Consider the following 17,545-nt stretch of genomic DNA (forward strand, 5'->3'; position numbering starts at 1 on the left):
AGATTTTCCCTCAAATTGTGACTGCTGTGCTAGCTGTGATGATTGGATCTATGATCTGGAAGAGGAGCTCAGGTAGGGTGGGCAGCATGTCATTGGATCTTGTTCTTTTATCCATACAGCCATTCTATGTCTTTTGATTGGAGAATTTAATCAATTTCTGTTTAACATAATTATTGATAGGTAAAAACTTAACTGTTGTCATTTTGTTAATTGTTTTTCAGTTGTTTTGTAGAACATTGTTCCTTGTTTCTTATCATGCTGTCTTTTTTTCGTGTTTTGATATCTTTTTTTATCAGTATGCTTTTACTTCTTTATCATTTTTGTGTAATTGCCACAGGTTTTCCCCTTGTGGTTACCATGAGATTTATATAAAATATCTTAAAACTATGACACCCTATTTTAAACTGACAACTTAACTTCAATAGAATTCCTAAGCTTTACACTTTTGCTTCTTCTTGACCTCAGATTTTACATTATTGTTATTGCAAGTTACATATATTTTACGTTGTGTAAGTAATAACAGATTCTTGTAATTATGATTATTTTTACTGTTTATATTTTAACTTTTAAACTAAAGTTGTCAATGAATTATGCATCACCATTACCATGTTACAGAGTCTAACTTTGACTGTACATTTGACATTACCAGTGAGTTTTACATTACCTTTTATATTATTGTACTAGGGTATTCCTAAAATATATTTTCATTAAACACTAATGTAATCATTAAAGTTTTAATATCCTTCTTTTCCTAGTGATATTTTTCAATTACGTTTTTGTTTTCAGAGGGAAGGAATTTAGGGATATATCTCTTTAATGCATGGAGTAGGCTTCATATGACTACGGTACAGACAGAGTTATGGACAGATGGGTGTTTTACTGTATACTTCCTCATCACTTTTTAAATACCTGTCTCATTTATGTCTGCTTATTTGCATTTTATTCTGAAAAGGGGAGAAGGCCCAATGAAGGACAAAATCTTGATAGTGTTTACCCCAGATGATTTACAACTCTACTTCCTGTCATTGTATCATTTCCTATCTTAATTTCTTTTGTGCTAAGAGATGGGAGAATATAAAACGATGTGGTCTCTGACTGATGAGATGTCCTTGGAACCTTGTGGTTCCAGTTCTCAGAAATATGGGTCAGTTTGAACCACAGAGTAGACTATGAAAGGGTTTCAAGTTTTTGTCCGCCTCCTTCCTGACATTGTGCTCTCATTTTTAATGAACTGGTTATTTCTCCCTTTTATTTTTCAGATAAGAGCGAACAGGAAAAAGACAAATCCAATTAATGTATTTCACTGTGTACCTAGTCACGGTTTCATCTGTTTCTTGTACTTTTGTTTTCAATTCTGAATGATCATATTCCTCAACTCCAACATATACATATTTTTTGTGATTTTGCGTTATCATTCCAACTGAAGTCTGCCATCCTCATTTATTATTCAATTTCGCCCATTATTACCTCTTTTATTTCTCTTTTCAAGACAATCAATGTAGAAGATCATTTCTGTGACACGAATTTTTATTAATAATATACCTGTGGAGTTTTGGTATTTTTAAAGTTTCTGATGTCTAAGTTTTCTGCAAGGATCAGGTCATTTGATTTAGAATCGCTTTTCCTGCCACTAAATACTTCATTTCCCTTCCTTTCATGCAATTTAGTTAATATAATTGTCATTTAGGCTTGTGTTAAAATAAAACTGAGATAAAACAAGGTTATGTACTAATAGATTGAGGGGAATGTTGTAAATAGAAGCACCTAGGAAACTAACTCTGCATCTTCTCTTCAAGCAGTGGTTCAGTAATCTGAAAATCAATGTTTGTGGCTACCTTATACAACATAGTTACCACAATAATGAGAATTGACTATTAATATTTAGTAGCAGTCAAGAGCCTACCAAAACTAAGAAAATGTGTAGTAAAAACTTGAATAATGTCAAAAGGGATCAAGAATATTTTTTATGAGGTAACCACCAGAATTAATGTTTCTAAAATGTTTTGTGTTGCACTAAATTCATTCCAGTTCCCGTTTTCATTTTTGATAAAATATTCTCTGGAGAAAAGTGAGCTTTCAGCCACCACTATTGATGCATGTTTGTGAGTGAGTAAGTGTGTGTGTGTGTGTCCTTTTCTACATCCTGATGGGTTTGATTTTACATTTAAAATTTTGAATACATTTGAATTTTCTTCACGTTTGTTTCCCATGACATTTACATTAATCTTTCCATTTTATTTTTCAGAACGGCTTCAGAAAATATTTGGTAAGATATCTGTGACAATTCTTTACTCTTAAAACTATTTAAGTGACTGCTTTGTTGGTTTTTAGTGCTCCCTGCTCTTTTACCTACATGACATTCATTAGCTCGCCCTTCTCCTAGATGGCTACACTTCCCTCCTCCAGATTTTTGTTTATGAACGTCTTCCATATTATGTTCTCTCCATGTCTGTTTTTCTACCTTTCATCCATTCTCATTCCTTCTTTTTTCATTCCATACTGGTCCATCCCTGTAAACATGGGCTTCTTCCATCTTCTGGAGACTTGCCACAGTTGTATGTTGAAGAGATGAAGGGAATTAGGCTGCTAGGCATATGGTTTCCATTCTACATATATTTTCTGGGAAATGACTATTAATTTAGGACCTCTGTTGTGTATTTGAAGTAGGAGGGCACATTAAGATGCAATCAATTTTAGCTCAAACCTTGAGAAATGAGAGAACAGTCCTACCTTGCTGAATGAGGTTTCTCCCTCCATTGTCCTTTTAAAGTCTGTAAATTCTGTTGTCTCTTATATGGTCAAGTGTCAACTTCTGGCTCACTTTTCACTGCCCTTGAATGTCTCAACTAAGTGCTCTCAGGTATATAAATATTTTACGTAATTTTTCCTATTTTTTCTTTCTAACTACAGTAAATATCATTTTACTTTTTCACTTTTATTGACACAATTATTTATTCTGAAAACTGCAGTTCCTTTTAAATGTCTATAGAGGAACTTTATGTATTAAGGAAAGTTCACTGACAATATATTTCTCAATTCAGAACATTTTAATCTATTGTTCTAGGATATTTCCAACAGTTTTTCATGAAACATTAATAGAATGATTAAATGTTCGACATCATCCTTTTCTAATGAGATTTTTCAATGATTTTTTTTCCGAGGGGATGGAGTTTAGGAATATACCTGCTAGAGATACAGTTTGGGGACAGTTGGATGCTTTTACTGTTGGCTTCCTCATCTCTCTTAAGCACCTGTCTTGTGTATTGGGGTGTATTTGCACTATATTTTGGAAAGGAAGAAGGCTCAATGCAAGGCCTATGATGGGTATTGTTTATCCCAAAGGTGGTCATGTCAGCCTCTGCTCATGGTTTCACCTCCTATTTGATTACTTTTGCAGCAAGGGCTGTATAGAAGTAGAACAACATTGCCTGTGATTGGTGAGATGGCTTTTGGAATCTTCTGGTTCCATTTCTCAGAAATATTGGTCAGTTTGAACTGTAGAGAAAAGTAGGGAAGTGATTCAAATTTTTATATTCTTTGCTCACTGACATGTGCCTTCATTTTGAATGAACTGGTTGTTTTTTCCTTTTGTTTCATCTATAAGTGTGAACAGGAGAAAACAAAAGTCCCATTCACGTATTTCACTGTGTGCCTAGTCATGGTTTCATCTTTTTCCTCTTTGTCTTCACCTATTGGTGATCATCATTCTCAACTCTAATATACGTACTTGTTTGCCTTATCTTTCTAAAAGAGCTTGCTGTTTTCTTTTTTAATTCATTTTCCCCTATTATTACTGGTGTGAATTTTCCTGTCATTTCAGTAATTGTCGACAGATCCTTTTTGTCAAGTATAATTTTATTAATCATATACCTCTGATGTTTTGGCATTTTCAAAGTGGCTAATGTGTAGGTTTTGTCTTAGATAACTCAAGTCATTTGATTTAGAACCCCCTTCACTGCCATTTAGTACTGTATTTCCCTTTACTTCGTGTGATTTAGTTAAGATAAGCCTCATTCAGGCAAGAGTTAGAATAGAAACTCTCATAAAACAAGGTTATGTATTAATAGATTGAGGGAAGTGTACTAAATCAAGGCACCCAAGACTAACCCTGTATTTTCTCTCCAAGCAGTGGTTCACTATTCTGTAAATCAGTGTTTGTGACTACTTTATACAACATAGTTACCACAATAATGAGAATTGACTATTTTATTTAGTAGCAGTCAAGAGCTTACCAAAACTAACAAAATGAATAATAAAAACTTTAATAATGTCAAAGGGATCAAGAATATTTTTTATGAGGTAACCACCACAGCTAATATTTCTGAAATGTTTTGTATTGCCGTAAATTCATTCTGTTTCCCCTATTTTCATTATTTGTAAAGTATTCTCTGGACAAAAGTGGCCTTTCAGCCACTGTTGATGCATATTTGTGAGTGAGTATGTGTTTCTGTGTGTATGTGTGTCCGTTTCTCCATCCTGATGGTTTTATTTTACATTTAAAATTTTTAAATTTGAATTTTCTTCACATTGGTTTCACATGATACTTACATTAATCTTCCCATTTTATTTTTCAGAACTTCATGAAAAAATTGGTAAGTTTCATCTGACAACCCTTTACTCCCATAACCATTTAAGTGGCTGCTGTCTTGGTCTTTAGTGTTCCCTGCCATTTTACCTACATGACATCCATTGCCTCACCTTCTCCTAGATATCTTCACTTCCCTCTCCTGAATTTTTGTTTATGAACTTCTTCCTTATTACATTCTCTCCATTTCTGTTTTTCTACCTTTCATCCATTCCCATTCCTTTTTGTTTTCATTCCATACTGGTCCGTTGCTGTAAACATGGGCTTCTTCCATCTTCCAGAGTCTTGCCATAGTTGTATGTTGAAGAGATGAGGGGAATTAGGCTGCTAGGCATATGGTTTCCATTCTACATATATTTTCTGGAAATGACTATTAATTTGGGACCTCTATTGTGTATTTGAAGTAGGAGGGCACATTAAGATGCTATCAATTTAGCCCAAACCTTAAGAAATGAGAGAACAGTCCTACCTTACTGAATGAGGTTTCTCCCTCCGTTGTCCTTTGAAAGACTGTAAATTCTGTTGTCTCTTATCCGTCAGTTGAGAGCTCGTGGCCTACTTTCCACTGTCCTTGAACTTATTACCCAAGTGCTGCCTGGTATCCAAATATTTTACATAATTTTTCCTGCTTTTTTCCTTTCTAACCTTAGTAAATATTGTTATATTTTTGTAATTTATTGACATACTTAATAATTCTGAAAACTGCAATTCCTTTTAAATGTTTATAGAAGAACTTTATGTATTATGGAAAGTTCATTGATAATATATTTCTCAATTCAGAATATTTTAAGCTATTGTTCTAGATATTTCCAAAAATTTTTTCATAAAATATTAATGTAATGATTTAAAGTTGAACATCATCCTTTTGTAATGATGTTTTTCTCTTTTTTTTTTTTGGTGAGGAAGATTGCCCCTGAGCTAACATGTATTGCCAATCATCCTCTTTTTGGTTCAGGAAGATTGTCACTGAGCAAACATCCATGCCAATCTTCTTCTGTTTTGTATGTTAGATGCTGTCACAGCATGGCCTGATGAGCAGTGTGTAGGTCTGTGCCTGGGATCTGAACCTGATAACCCCAGGCCGCAGAAGTGGAGCATATGAAGTTAACCACCATGCCACCAGGCCAGCCCCTCTAATGACCTTTTTCAATGATTTTTTTTTTCAGAGGGAATAGATTTCAGGAATATACTTGCTAGAGATACAGTTGGGGGACATATAGATGCTTTTACTGTTTGCATCCTCATCTCTCTTAAGCATCTGTATTGTGTATTGGTGTGTGTTTGCACTATATTTTGAAAAGGAAAAAGGCTCAATGCAAGACCAATGATGGATATTGTTTATCCCAAAAGAAGTCATATCAACATACTCTCATGGTTTCATTTCATATTGAGTACTTTTGCACCAGGGGCTGTATAGAGGTAGAACAACATTACCTGTGGTTGGTGAGGATGCTTTTGGAATCTTCTGGTTCCAGTCCTGAGAAATATTGCTCAGTTTGAACCATAGAGAAAACTAGGGAAGTGTTTCAAATTCTTATCTTCTTTGCTCACTGACATGTGCCTTCATTTTGAATGAATTGGTCATTTTATCATTTTGTTTCATCTGTAAGTGTGAACAGGAAAAAAGGCAAGTCCCATTCACATATTTCACTGTGTTCCTAGTCATAGTTTCATCTGTTTCTTCCCTGTCTTCAACTATTAATGATCATCATTCTCAACTCCAGTATATGTACATGTTCGCATGATTTGTCTCATTACCTTATCTTTCTAACAGACCGTGCTGTTTTCTTTTTCAATTCACTTTCTCCTATTATTCCTGCTGTGAATTTTCCTGTCATTTCAATAATTGTCAACAGATCCTTTTTGTCAAGTATAATTTTATTAATCATATACCTCTGATGTTGTGGCGTTCTCAAAGTGGCTAATCTGTCCATTTTATGTAAGATAACTCAAGTCGTTGGATTTAGAACCCCCTTCACTTCCAGTTAATACTTTATTTCCCTTCATTTCATGTGATTTAGTTAAGATAAGCTTCATTCAGGCTCGAGTTAAAATAGAAACTCACACAAAACTAGGTTTTATGTTAATGGGGGTCATGAAAATGTTGGGAATAGAGGCTCCAAGGAACCTAACCTAGATTTCCTCCTGGAATAGTGGTTCAGTATATTCTAAACCAGTGTTTTTGGTCACTATATACAACATAGCCACTGCAATAACCTGAATTGACTATATATATGTAACTGCAGTCAAGGAATTTATTAAAGTTAGCAAACTGCATAACAAATATGTAGATAATTTCAAAAAGAATCAAGAATAATTTTTTAAGCGAACCACCAGAATTAATATTTCTGAAGTTTCTTCTTAGACCTTTTACCCCTTTTAATTTATGAAGTATTTTCTCTGGACATAAAGAGACCCTTTAGTGACTGTTGGTGCATTTATATATGCTTCCCTGTGTGGGTGTGTGTGAGCTTATCTGTATTCTGATACATTTAACTTTACGTGTGTATTTTCCAATAAATTTGAATTTAATTTGAGTTTGTATTACCTAATATTTACATTGATCTTTCCATTTTATTTTTCAGAAGAACTTCAGAAAAATTTTGGTAAATTATCTCTGACAACTCTTTATTCCCATACCTCTTTAAAATGACTGCTCTCTTGACATGGTTCACATTCCCTGCCTTTTTACCTGTGTACCTTCCATTGGCCCATCCTTCTTTTGGGTGTCTACTATCCCCTGTCCAACTTTTTTGCTTACGGACCTCTCCTATGTTAAGGTTTTCCATCTCTGTCCCTTCCTTCCATTCTTTCCCCATTCCTTCTTTTCTTTTTTTCATCCCATATTTGTCCTTCCCTGTAAACACTGGCCTCTTCTGTCTTCCAGAGACTTGCCATAGTTTCATTAGGAATTTTGTGAGATGAAGAGGAGTAGGCTAATAGGCGTATGATTTCCACTCTCTATATATTGTGTTGAAAAAGTCCATTAATTTAGAACCTCCGTCACATATTACAAGTTCAAGGGGCCATTATATGCAATTGATATTTTCCAAACCTTAAGGGATGGGAAAATATTCCAAATTTGATGAGTGAAATTTCTCCCTCCATTGTCCTGTGAAAGACTGTAATTTTTGATAGCATTAGTGTGAGCTTGAGTCTCACTCTTTTGTTGCCCGTCATTATATTACCCAAGTGTTCCCAGGTACACAAATATTTTACATAATTTTTCTAGGCTGTTTCTCCCTAGCTATAGCAAATGTTCTTTGTTCTTTCACATTCTTATACATACAATTATTAATTCTGCAAACTTTAATACCTTTTAAATGCTCGCAGAAAGATGTTCTATCTTAAGGAAAGTTCATATATAATATAACTTCAATTCAGAAATTTTATGTGAATGACATGAGAAGCTATTGTCCTAGGATGATTCCCAAAGAATTTTTCTAAAGCACTAATTCAATCATTAAACGTTTAACAACCTCCTTTTCTAATGGCACGTTTCACTTATATTTTTGCTTACAGATGGAATGGAATTCGGAAATATGTGTCTTTAATGTATGTAGCAGGCCTCATACAGCTACTGCTATAGATAGAGTTTTTGACTATCTGATGGGTATTTTACATAACAGGGGTACTTTTCCTGTAGAGTTTTTCATCACATTTTAACTACCTATCTTGTGTATGTGTGTGTGCTGGTATTTTAGTCTGAAAAAGGTAGAAGGCTCAATGAACGAAGAATGTGTGATATTATTTATCCCAGAGTAAATCCTATTCTACCTCCTGTCATGCTTTCATTTCCTATCTTAATTCCTTTTGCACAAAGGAATGGAGGGAATTAAAATTGCATTGCTTTTCTTTGCTTAAATGGTCTTTGGGAGCTTTTGGTTCCAATTCTTAGAAATAAGAATCGGTTTTAACAAAGGAGTAAACAATGGAAAGGTTTCAAAATATTGTCCTCCTCTTGTCATTGTGCCTTCGTTTTTAATGAATTGGTCTTTCTTCTTCCTTTTTTTTTTCAGATGAGTGTCAACAGGAAAAAGGCAAGTCTACTTACTATATTTCATGTTGGACATGATCTTTGTCTATCTGTTTATTTTACCTTTGTCTTCAACTCTTAACGATTATCTTCCTCAACTCCAACATATATGTACTTTTACATAACTTTTTCTCATTATCTAATTTCTATTCCTACAGATTTGCCATAGTTTCATTATGAAGTGGGTGAGCATTAGGTTGATAGACACGTGGTTTCTATTCTATGTATACATTCCTTGAAAATTTCCAAACTTCGGAATTCTTTCATATATTCTAAGTTTGAGGGCCTACTGGTGTGAAATTGATTCTTCCCGAAACCTTTAAAGATAAGAGAAGATGTCAAACATGCTGAGTGAAATTTCTCCCTACACTGTCCTTTCAAAGACTGTGTGAACTCAGAGGTCATTCATTGGTCAAGAGTCACTCTTCTACTACCATGGGATATATTACCCAAGAGTTTCTGGGTATACAATTATTCTACATAACATTTTCTGGCTTTATAAAATTTTCGATCATAATGATTGTTCTTTATTCTTGTCCATATTTATTGACACACTATCAAATCAACAAACTACCATTCCTTTTAAATATTTCTAGAAGGATTTTTATCTTAAGGAAAGGTCAAATATAAATGTATCTCTTAGTTCTGAGTTTTTTATGTGAATGATTCATAAGACTGTTGTCCTGAGATGTTTCTGAAAGATTTCTTCATAAAACACTAATATAATCATTAGAACTTTCATGACCTCCTTTTCTAATGACACTTTCAATTCTATTTTTGTTTTCAGAGGGAACTGAATTTAGGAATACATCTCTTTAATGTATATAGCAGTTTTCATATGTTAAAAGATAACTGAGGCACATGAAGATTTCCAACAGTTTATCTGAGCACACATCAATTTGAATTGGCAATACCAAACTGAAAGTTAGCTGGAATGCTCCACCAGCAGGAACTAGAGGCAAGGTTTTTATAAAGAAGATGAGGAAGCAACGCAAAGAAATGAGAGTAATCATATTCTCATTTCAGTCTATGTAGACAGATCTTTTCTGTCAAGTGTTTTATTAATAATATCCTTTGGAAGTTATGGTATTTTTAAAGTGACTGTTGTATTAGTTTTCGCTAAGATAGGCTCAGGTCATTTGATCAGAATCCACTCACCTGCCTTTTAATACTTAACTTTCCTCTCTTTATTTTACTTAGTACAGAAATAATGAGATTATTCTCACAGGAATGGATATGAGATAACTATATCTTCATCTTTTGAATTTGGAAAATTGGGTTAGAAGGCATCTAAATTCATGAAAGTTATCATTTGAGAGACATGGATGAGTATTAATAGATGGTTAAGTCTAGAGAATAAGGAAAGATGGAAAAGGGACCGAGCAGTGGAATTGACACCATCAAAGAGGTTTCTTCAAAGAATGTAGGTCAAGTACATATGTAGTTTTATGTATATACTACATAAAATCTTGAGGCTATAAAGTGCAAGAATCCCCAAGAGACTGGCGTTTTACAAACTGTGAGATCTAGAAATGATCTTATCCCTTGAAATTTACAACTAAGTTTTGTCAGGGACTTCAAGAAAGCCTAGAGGGGAGACTTTGGAAGATGGCAGTGTTGGAGGATCCTGAACTCACCTCCTCCCATGGACACAACAAATCTACCACTGCCTGTAGAACAGTTTCCTCTGAGAGAGATCTGTAAACTGGATAATAAGCTCTGTAACTACAGACAACACAGACAGGTGGAAGAGGCAGTGATACAGCTGCATTGATGGAAAAACCACAACATTCCTATGGCGCATCACAGGCAGTAATGATCTCAAAAGTACAGATCTTCTCCAGAGGAGTGGGGGATCTTAGCTCCACGTTAGGCATCCCAGCCCTTAGATTCAGCACAACAGAGATGAGATCTCATAATACTTGGCTTTGCTGGCTTTGAAAACTATTGGGGAATATGCACAGGAAAACTAAAAATCTTCAGAGAAATAAAAATCTGATTGTAAATGGCCTATGCACAGATTCTCCCAACCTAAAAACCAGCACAGAAACACCAGATAAAAATGTGTGTGGTCCATTATAAGAGAGACTCATTCACCAAGTTTGAAGCATATATTAGAGAGGCAGGAAGATCTGCTCCCACCCTACCCCCAAGACTGAGACATTGGCAACAGCTATTACTGTGACCTAGTTGAGTCATGCTGACACAGAGGCTGCCAGTTACCACTGGATTTCTTCCTCTAGCCTGTTACTTCAGGCATCTGCTATGCCCAGTGTAGCACCTGAGGCAATCCCATACAGCCAGGGAACAGGATGCCTGCCCCAGGGAGAGGTTCTGCACACCAGAAAGCCCCAAACTGTTGGGCCTATGTCTGCAGGGCATGTGGGACCTGGGTAGCAGGACAAGTGGGTCCATGTCAGCAGGGTGCATGTGGGCCAGTGGAGGTGGGCAATGGAGCATGTTGAAGTAGACTGGCCATCACAAGCAGCCACACATTGGATCTTCCCTGCACTCCAGTGCTTGAAATATTTGTGCCCTGCCATGTGTGGGTTGGCTCCACCCATTTTCACTCTTTATGCACCTGTGTATTACAAGGCAGCATAGCCAAAGCTGGCTAGAGGCCTCCCCCACTCAAAAGAGAGCCACCAACAGCCACACACCACAGGGAACTGCACCAGAGATCTGTAGCAATTGTGAGCCCTTGAGCCTAGCAACCAGCTACTTTGGGGACCTGACTTATTTAATAGCCAAACAGCAGCAGTTGTGTGCTATTAGACCTTGCAGACAGATGTTCCAGAGGCTAGTCCCACCCAATAAAGTGAACGTAGCAGCCAAATGTGCCTGAGCCTCACAACCAACCAACTTGGGGACCAGCCTGGCCTGCTGGTGTGCCCACAGCAATAGCAACCCAGCCATAACAGAAAGGCATGCTCAGCCCACACAGCAGACACTCCTGGAGCATTTGGCTTGAGTGACAAGAGGGGAGCACATTGTTGGACCCCATAAGTCGTCTCCTACATAAGGCCATGTTTCCAAGATCAGGAGATGTAGCTGATCTACCTAATACATAGATATAAGTGCTGAGAATTAGGCAAAATGAGACAAAGAAATATGTTCTCAATAAGGGAGGAGGGCAAATCCTCAGAAAAAGAACTAAATGAAATGGAGATAAACAATCTGCCTGATGAGGAATATAAACTAATAGTCATAAGGATGTTTACTGATCCTGGGAGAAGAATAGGTGAATACAGTGAGAGCTTCAAAAAATAATTGGAAAATATAAAAAAGAACCAATCAGAACTGAAGTCTACAATAATGGAAATTAAAAATTCACTAGAGGGAATCAACAACAGGGTAGATGACACAGAAGAATGGATCAGCAATCTGGATGAAAGAGTAGAGGCAATCACTCCAGCTGAACAGAAAAAAGAACTCAAAAGAATGAGGACAGTCTAAGAACCCTCTGGGACAACATCAAGAGTACTAACATCTGCTATTACAGCATTATTGACAATAACCAAGATATGGAAACAAGCTAAGTCCTCATCAACAGATGAATGGATAAAGAAGATGTGACATAAATATATATATATGAGATATATATATATATATATATATATGACTACTATTAAAAATGAGGAATAAGGAAATCCTGCCGTTTGCTATAACTTGGTTGGACCTCGAGAGCATTATGTATGACAAGTGAAATAAGTCAGGTAGAGAAAAACAAATACTGTATGATATCATTTGTATGTGGAATCTAAAAAGGACAAATCAGAGAAACACAAAGTAGAATTGTGGTTCCCAGGGGTTGAAGGGTGGGAGAAATGGGGAAATATTGCTCAAAGGGTACAAACTCCCAGTAATAATATGAACAAATTTGGGTATTTAATGTATAGCTCATAACACTGTATCATATACTTGAATGTTGCTAAGAGAGTCCATCTTAAAAGTTCTCACCATGAAAAATAAAATTATAACTATATGATGGGGTGGAAGTGGTAGCTAATACTACTGTGGTAATCATTTTGCAATTTATAAATGTATCATATCAACATAATGTACACCTTAAACTTACACAATACTATGTGGCAATTATATCTCAATAAAGCTGGAAAGAAAAACAAAAGAAAAAACAAGAAATCTCCTCTTATTAAATGACTAGTCACAGAGGCTACATTTATGATTTTGGAAAACTCACAAAGGATAAAATCAAGTCCTTTATTTTTGAAGTTTAAAACATGGTGCCAAATACAGTAATTAAAAATACTGGACCTAAGACATTACTAGCCTTGCTGGACCTAAAATAATTTATTTCTCTCTCTCTCTCTTTTTGTTTTTTGTTTTTTTTTTTGATAGAAATGCCTCCATGAGCTCACAGATAGACACACAAGGAATGTGTAAAATGTTCAGCAGCCTATATTTCACAGTACAAAACACCCACTTGGCCAAGACCAGTCCAACAACGGGGAAGGAGGCAGGGAAAGCCCAACCTTTAAAACATGATAGAGATGAAAATGTAATGCTTATTAATAAACCTGAGATTATGAGAACATTTTCCTAAAGACTACAACTTGAGATAAAATAAAACTGCATACATGAATATACTGAGCTTTGCAGAATATTTAAAGTCAGAAACAATGAAAATAGCAGGAAAGATTTATGAAAATCAGGTAAGAGTGAAAACTTTGACCAGAAAATTCCTCCAGCATTGATTCATTAACTTACATACTAGAACGACATGTAAAGCTCACCATCCTCTAACTTTATCTAATAACAACACAAAAACTTAAAGTCTAGTTAATATAACATGTGTTAGGAACTCCAGACTGTCTTCTCCACGTGTATAAGATGGCTATACGTTTCATTTGGTATAATCATAGAGTAATGCCCTTCCATTTCTTCACAAATTAGTTCTTATTCTTGCGATCTCATTTCAAAGATTACACTTGCCTTATATATTCTTTAAAGTCAGAATATTTAAAAAATAAGGAAAATGAAATAACACAATCAAGATGGAATCAAAGGACTCTGTTATAGCTTTACCCAAAGATCAATTATACTTTAACTACCCTCATGATTTTTAGTGGCATCCAACCAGTTTTATGGGAGAGGCACCACAGTATCTTTATGTTACAGGCTCTTAACATCAGCCCTGATATCAGTTCCCCCACATTGAACCCAGCGTATATGGGGTTAAAACTAAAACCCACCACCCCCTTTCCTGCTTCTCTAGCTCCACTCATATGTAAATACCTGTTTCTTTAAACTTGGACTCCTTGAGATTTACAACTAAATGGGAGTTACAAATTGTTGAAAGCCCAGGTGGCCTGGAGTTGGAGGCACACTAAAGTTTAGCTAATCATGTGTCCTTGAGTTTGCCAGGAAAGCTGCTGTCTCAAGAATATCAAGGAGCGGAGGCTTCCCAGACCTCAACTTCTCACTCCTGGCGCTCAAACCCGCCTCAAACAGGAAGAGAGACAAGAGACAAAGGCGAAGGACGCCCACCTGCCATCCTCCTATCTCACCCTCCCCGCGGCCTCGCTGCAAGCAGCCTCTCAAGGCCAAACGCAGGCTGGTGGGAAAACGCCAGCCTGCACAGCTACATGTTCCCCCTCCCCTCCCCAAAACCCCAAATAAAAATCCCTGCCCATTCCTCATTGGGGAGCTAGCAATTTTTGAGGCATGAGCCCTTGCTTTGCTCCCTGTGCCTGGCATAGAAAAAACCTTTCCTCTTCCACTCAAGACTCTGTTCTCATTATTTGGATTGGCATCGGGTTCAGAGACCGAACTTTCAGTTACATTTATACCCATGTAGATAATATGGATAAAGAATGCTCAATTAATTGTAGTAATAATTTTAATGAGAAGAACAAAGTTCAAAATATTTCCTGTCTTTTCCCTCTGTGGCTAGTGAGATAACAGAGTCCTTAAACAGTGCAATCTCTCTCACCTAACCTTGTCCTAAAGGCTCTGCATGAGCTGATAGATAAGGAATAGGAGGCACAGAGATGTCAGCCTAGGCCTGTGCTTCTTAATCCTGGGTGCACAGTATTATCACTTGAGAATATTTTTTAAATTACTGATTCAAAATCCTAACTTCTCTCCCCTCCTCCAACCCCTGAGAAATTTCTATTTGACTAGTCTGAGGTGAAATCTTGGTGATGGCACTTTTTACAAAGCTCTTCAGGTGATGACTCTCACGGTTAATCGGAATTGAGAACTGTTAATCTAGAAGTAGGATTAATATTTCAACCCAGGTGAGTAAACAAATGGACTTTGATGCTATGCTTCATTATGCTTCATCACTTAGAATATGTATTTCTCAGGTATGAAATGAAGATTGGTACATAGCTGGTTGGCTGGCCGAAAATAAATTTGAAAATTTTTTATCCTTACTAAGCAGGGCTTGGGATTAATTTTATGCTTTTGACGGTTGTGAAATTAAGTAAATTTGTGGTTCTTTCCGCAGTCTCATTCCTCTCCCTGTCTTCTCATTCCAATCAAGGTAGATAAGGGATGTTCGAATTGGCCTAATTCGAGAACAACAGGGACTGCCTCTCTCGGATTATCCCTCATCTTTTTGTAAAGTTAGAGAAGTAGGAGAATACAGAGCCTCCTTCTGTAAAGCTGGAAAGATAAGACAGTTTGGTGAGGGTAAGGCTCCAATTGCCACTGCCTAAGACAGATTGAGGCAGGTAGTATAGATAAGTTATGTTTTAGGTTTTGGGTAAACATTCTTGGAAATTAGCATTGATGAGGACATTCTTTCTGGGCAAGTTTTTCCTCCCCATCAACAGGTGATGTAGAGAGCTTCATGGAAAAGGGGAAATTTGTCTTTTCTCTTTCAAATGCTATCAAGAGACTTAAAATACTTTCTATCCTTTTGACTATCAATTTATATCTCAAATTCATGGGATAGAGCACACGATTGTGCTGTCCAAAATTACCCTATGTCTAGGGCCAAAGCATCTGTAACTAAGAGAAGAATAGAAAAAGGTATAAAGCAGAAATAAGCATTAGTCCTATAAGACCTCACTGTCCTCAGCCTCTACCTCTCAGTTTCTTCCCATTATTGACTTATGATCTTGGGTAGGCAGGTAAGACAAGGGGAATTGGCATTTTTGGAGGCAAAATCTCACTTGGAAATTATTAGTTCCCTATACTGGATTAAGTGTCTAGGATTTATCAATTAAATTTCAACCTAAAATAATGCCTGGATGGGCAGTGTTCTGGAAAGAGCCAGATTTTGGTATAGAAGATAGAGATTAATTTTGAGGGTCAAGTCTGGCTATTCTGTGTCTTCAAATACGTAATATAATTAACCTGACAGAAAGTCCTATATCAGAAGTAAAGCTGCTGCATTCACAGAAAAACTACTAAATAGGTTCTGATATAGGCATGCATTTCTGGGACTATGGTGGTAAGTGAGGTCACTGCAATCCACAAAGAAGCTATCCTTCTTATGACAGGGTCTCGGTGAATTAGTTATCTATTACTGTGCAACAAATTACCCCAAAACCCAGGGCTTGAAACAACAAATGCATATTAACTCTCAGGTCAGGAATTGGGGATTGGTTTAGCTGGGTAGCTCCAGCTCCTAGCCTCTCATGAGGTTGCAGTCAAGATGTTGGCTACGGCAGCAATCATCTGGAGGCTTGACTGGAGCTGGAGGATTTGCTTACAAGAAGACCCCTTCAGATGGCTGTTAACTGAAGGCCTCAGTTCCTCATCATATGATTATCTCCACTGAACCACCTGGTGTTTGCAAGACATGGCACGTATCTTCCCCCAGAGCAAGAGATGAGAGAGAAAGAGAGATTGGAGCTGCAACGTCTTCTAAAACCTGATCTTGGAAGTGACATACTATCACTTCTGCTGTTTCAATTGGTCATACAGGCCAATCTTGGTAAAATGTGGAAGAGTACAATTACTATGAGTGAGGGTCATTTTATTACACTGCCTTGGTTTAGTTTTCTTTGTTTATAGTGTTTGAAATTTGTAGAGATCCTCAGATATGTGAACTTAGTTTGCATCAAATTTGAGAAAATTTGAGTCATTGTCTCTTCAATTATCTTTCTGGCCCTGTCTCTGTCCTTTTGGGAACTCCAATTGCACATATTTTTAGCCCATTTGAATTGTCCCACAGCTCATGAACACTTTATTTTTTTCAATCTTTCATTTTCTCTATATCTCATTTTGGGTATTTTCTATATTGTCTTCGAATTCACTAATTTTTTTCTCTGCAATGTTTAGCCTATGGCTAATCCCATCCAGTGTAGTTTTCATATCAAACATTATAGTTTTCCTCTCTAGAATTTTGATATGGCCTTTTTAATGTCTTCCATATTGCTACTTAATATGTTCAATCTTTCCTCTAGCTTCTTGAACATAGGGAATGTAGTTATAATAACTTTTAATGTTCCTATCATCTGTATCACACCAGTTACTTTTCAGTTGATTCATTTTCTCCTCTGTGTGGGTCATATTTTCTTATTTCTCTGCACAGTTGGTAACTTTAAATTGGATGCCAGACATTGTGACCTTTTCCTTATTAGATGATGGATATTTTTGTGTTCCTATAAATAGTTTTCAGCTTTGTTCTAAAGCACAGGTACACAGGGGCCAGCCCAGTGGCATAGTGGTTAAGTTCTCATGCTCCACTTTGGTGGCCTGGGATTCGCTGGTTCGTATCCCAGGCGCGGATCAAGCCATGCTGTGGTAGGCATCCCACATAGAAAATAGAGGTAGATGGGCACGGATGTTAGCTCAGGGCCAGTCTTCCTCAGCAAAAAGAGGAGGATTGGAGGTGGGTGTTAGCTCAGAGCTAACATTATTCCTCAAATAAGTAAATAAATAAATAAATAAATAAATAAATAAATAAAACACAGTTACTTGGTATCAGTTTGATCCTTTGGCATTGT

At 36.6% G+C, this 17,545-nt stretch overlaps 1 long non-coding RNA gene across 1 annotated transcript; it reads left to right on the forward strand.

Moving 5' to 3' along the window:
* Window positions 1-17: 17 nt before the first annotated feature.
* Window positions 18-16,800, forward strand: LOC106827310 (uncharacterized). The gene is made up of 6 exons (XR_011505031.1): window positions 18-72; window positions 2,246-2,266; window positions 4,575-4,592; window positions 7,171-7,191; window positions 8,605-8,625; window positions 9,409-16,800. It is a non-coding gene; the product is annotated as an uncharacterized lncRNA (long non-coding RNA).
* Window positions 16,801-17,545: the final 745 nt, after the last annotated feature.

This window comes from Equus asinus, chromosome 8 (assembly GCF_041296235.1).
Source record: "Equus asinus isolate D_3611 breed Donkey chromosome 8, EquAss-T2T_v2, whole genome shotgun sequence".
NCBI lineage: Eukaryota > Metazoa > Chordata > Mammalia > Perissodactyla > Equidae > Equus > Equus asinus.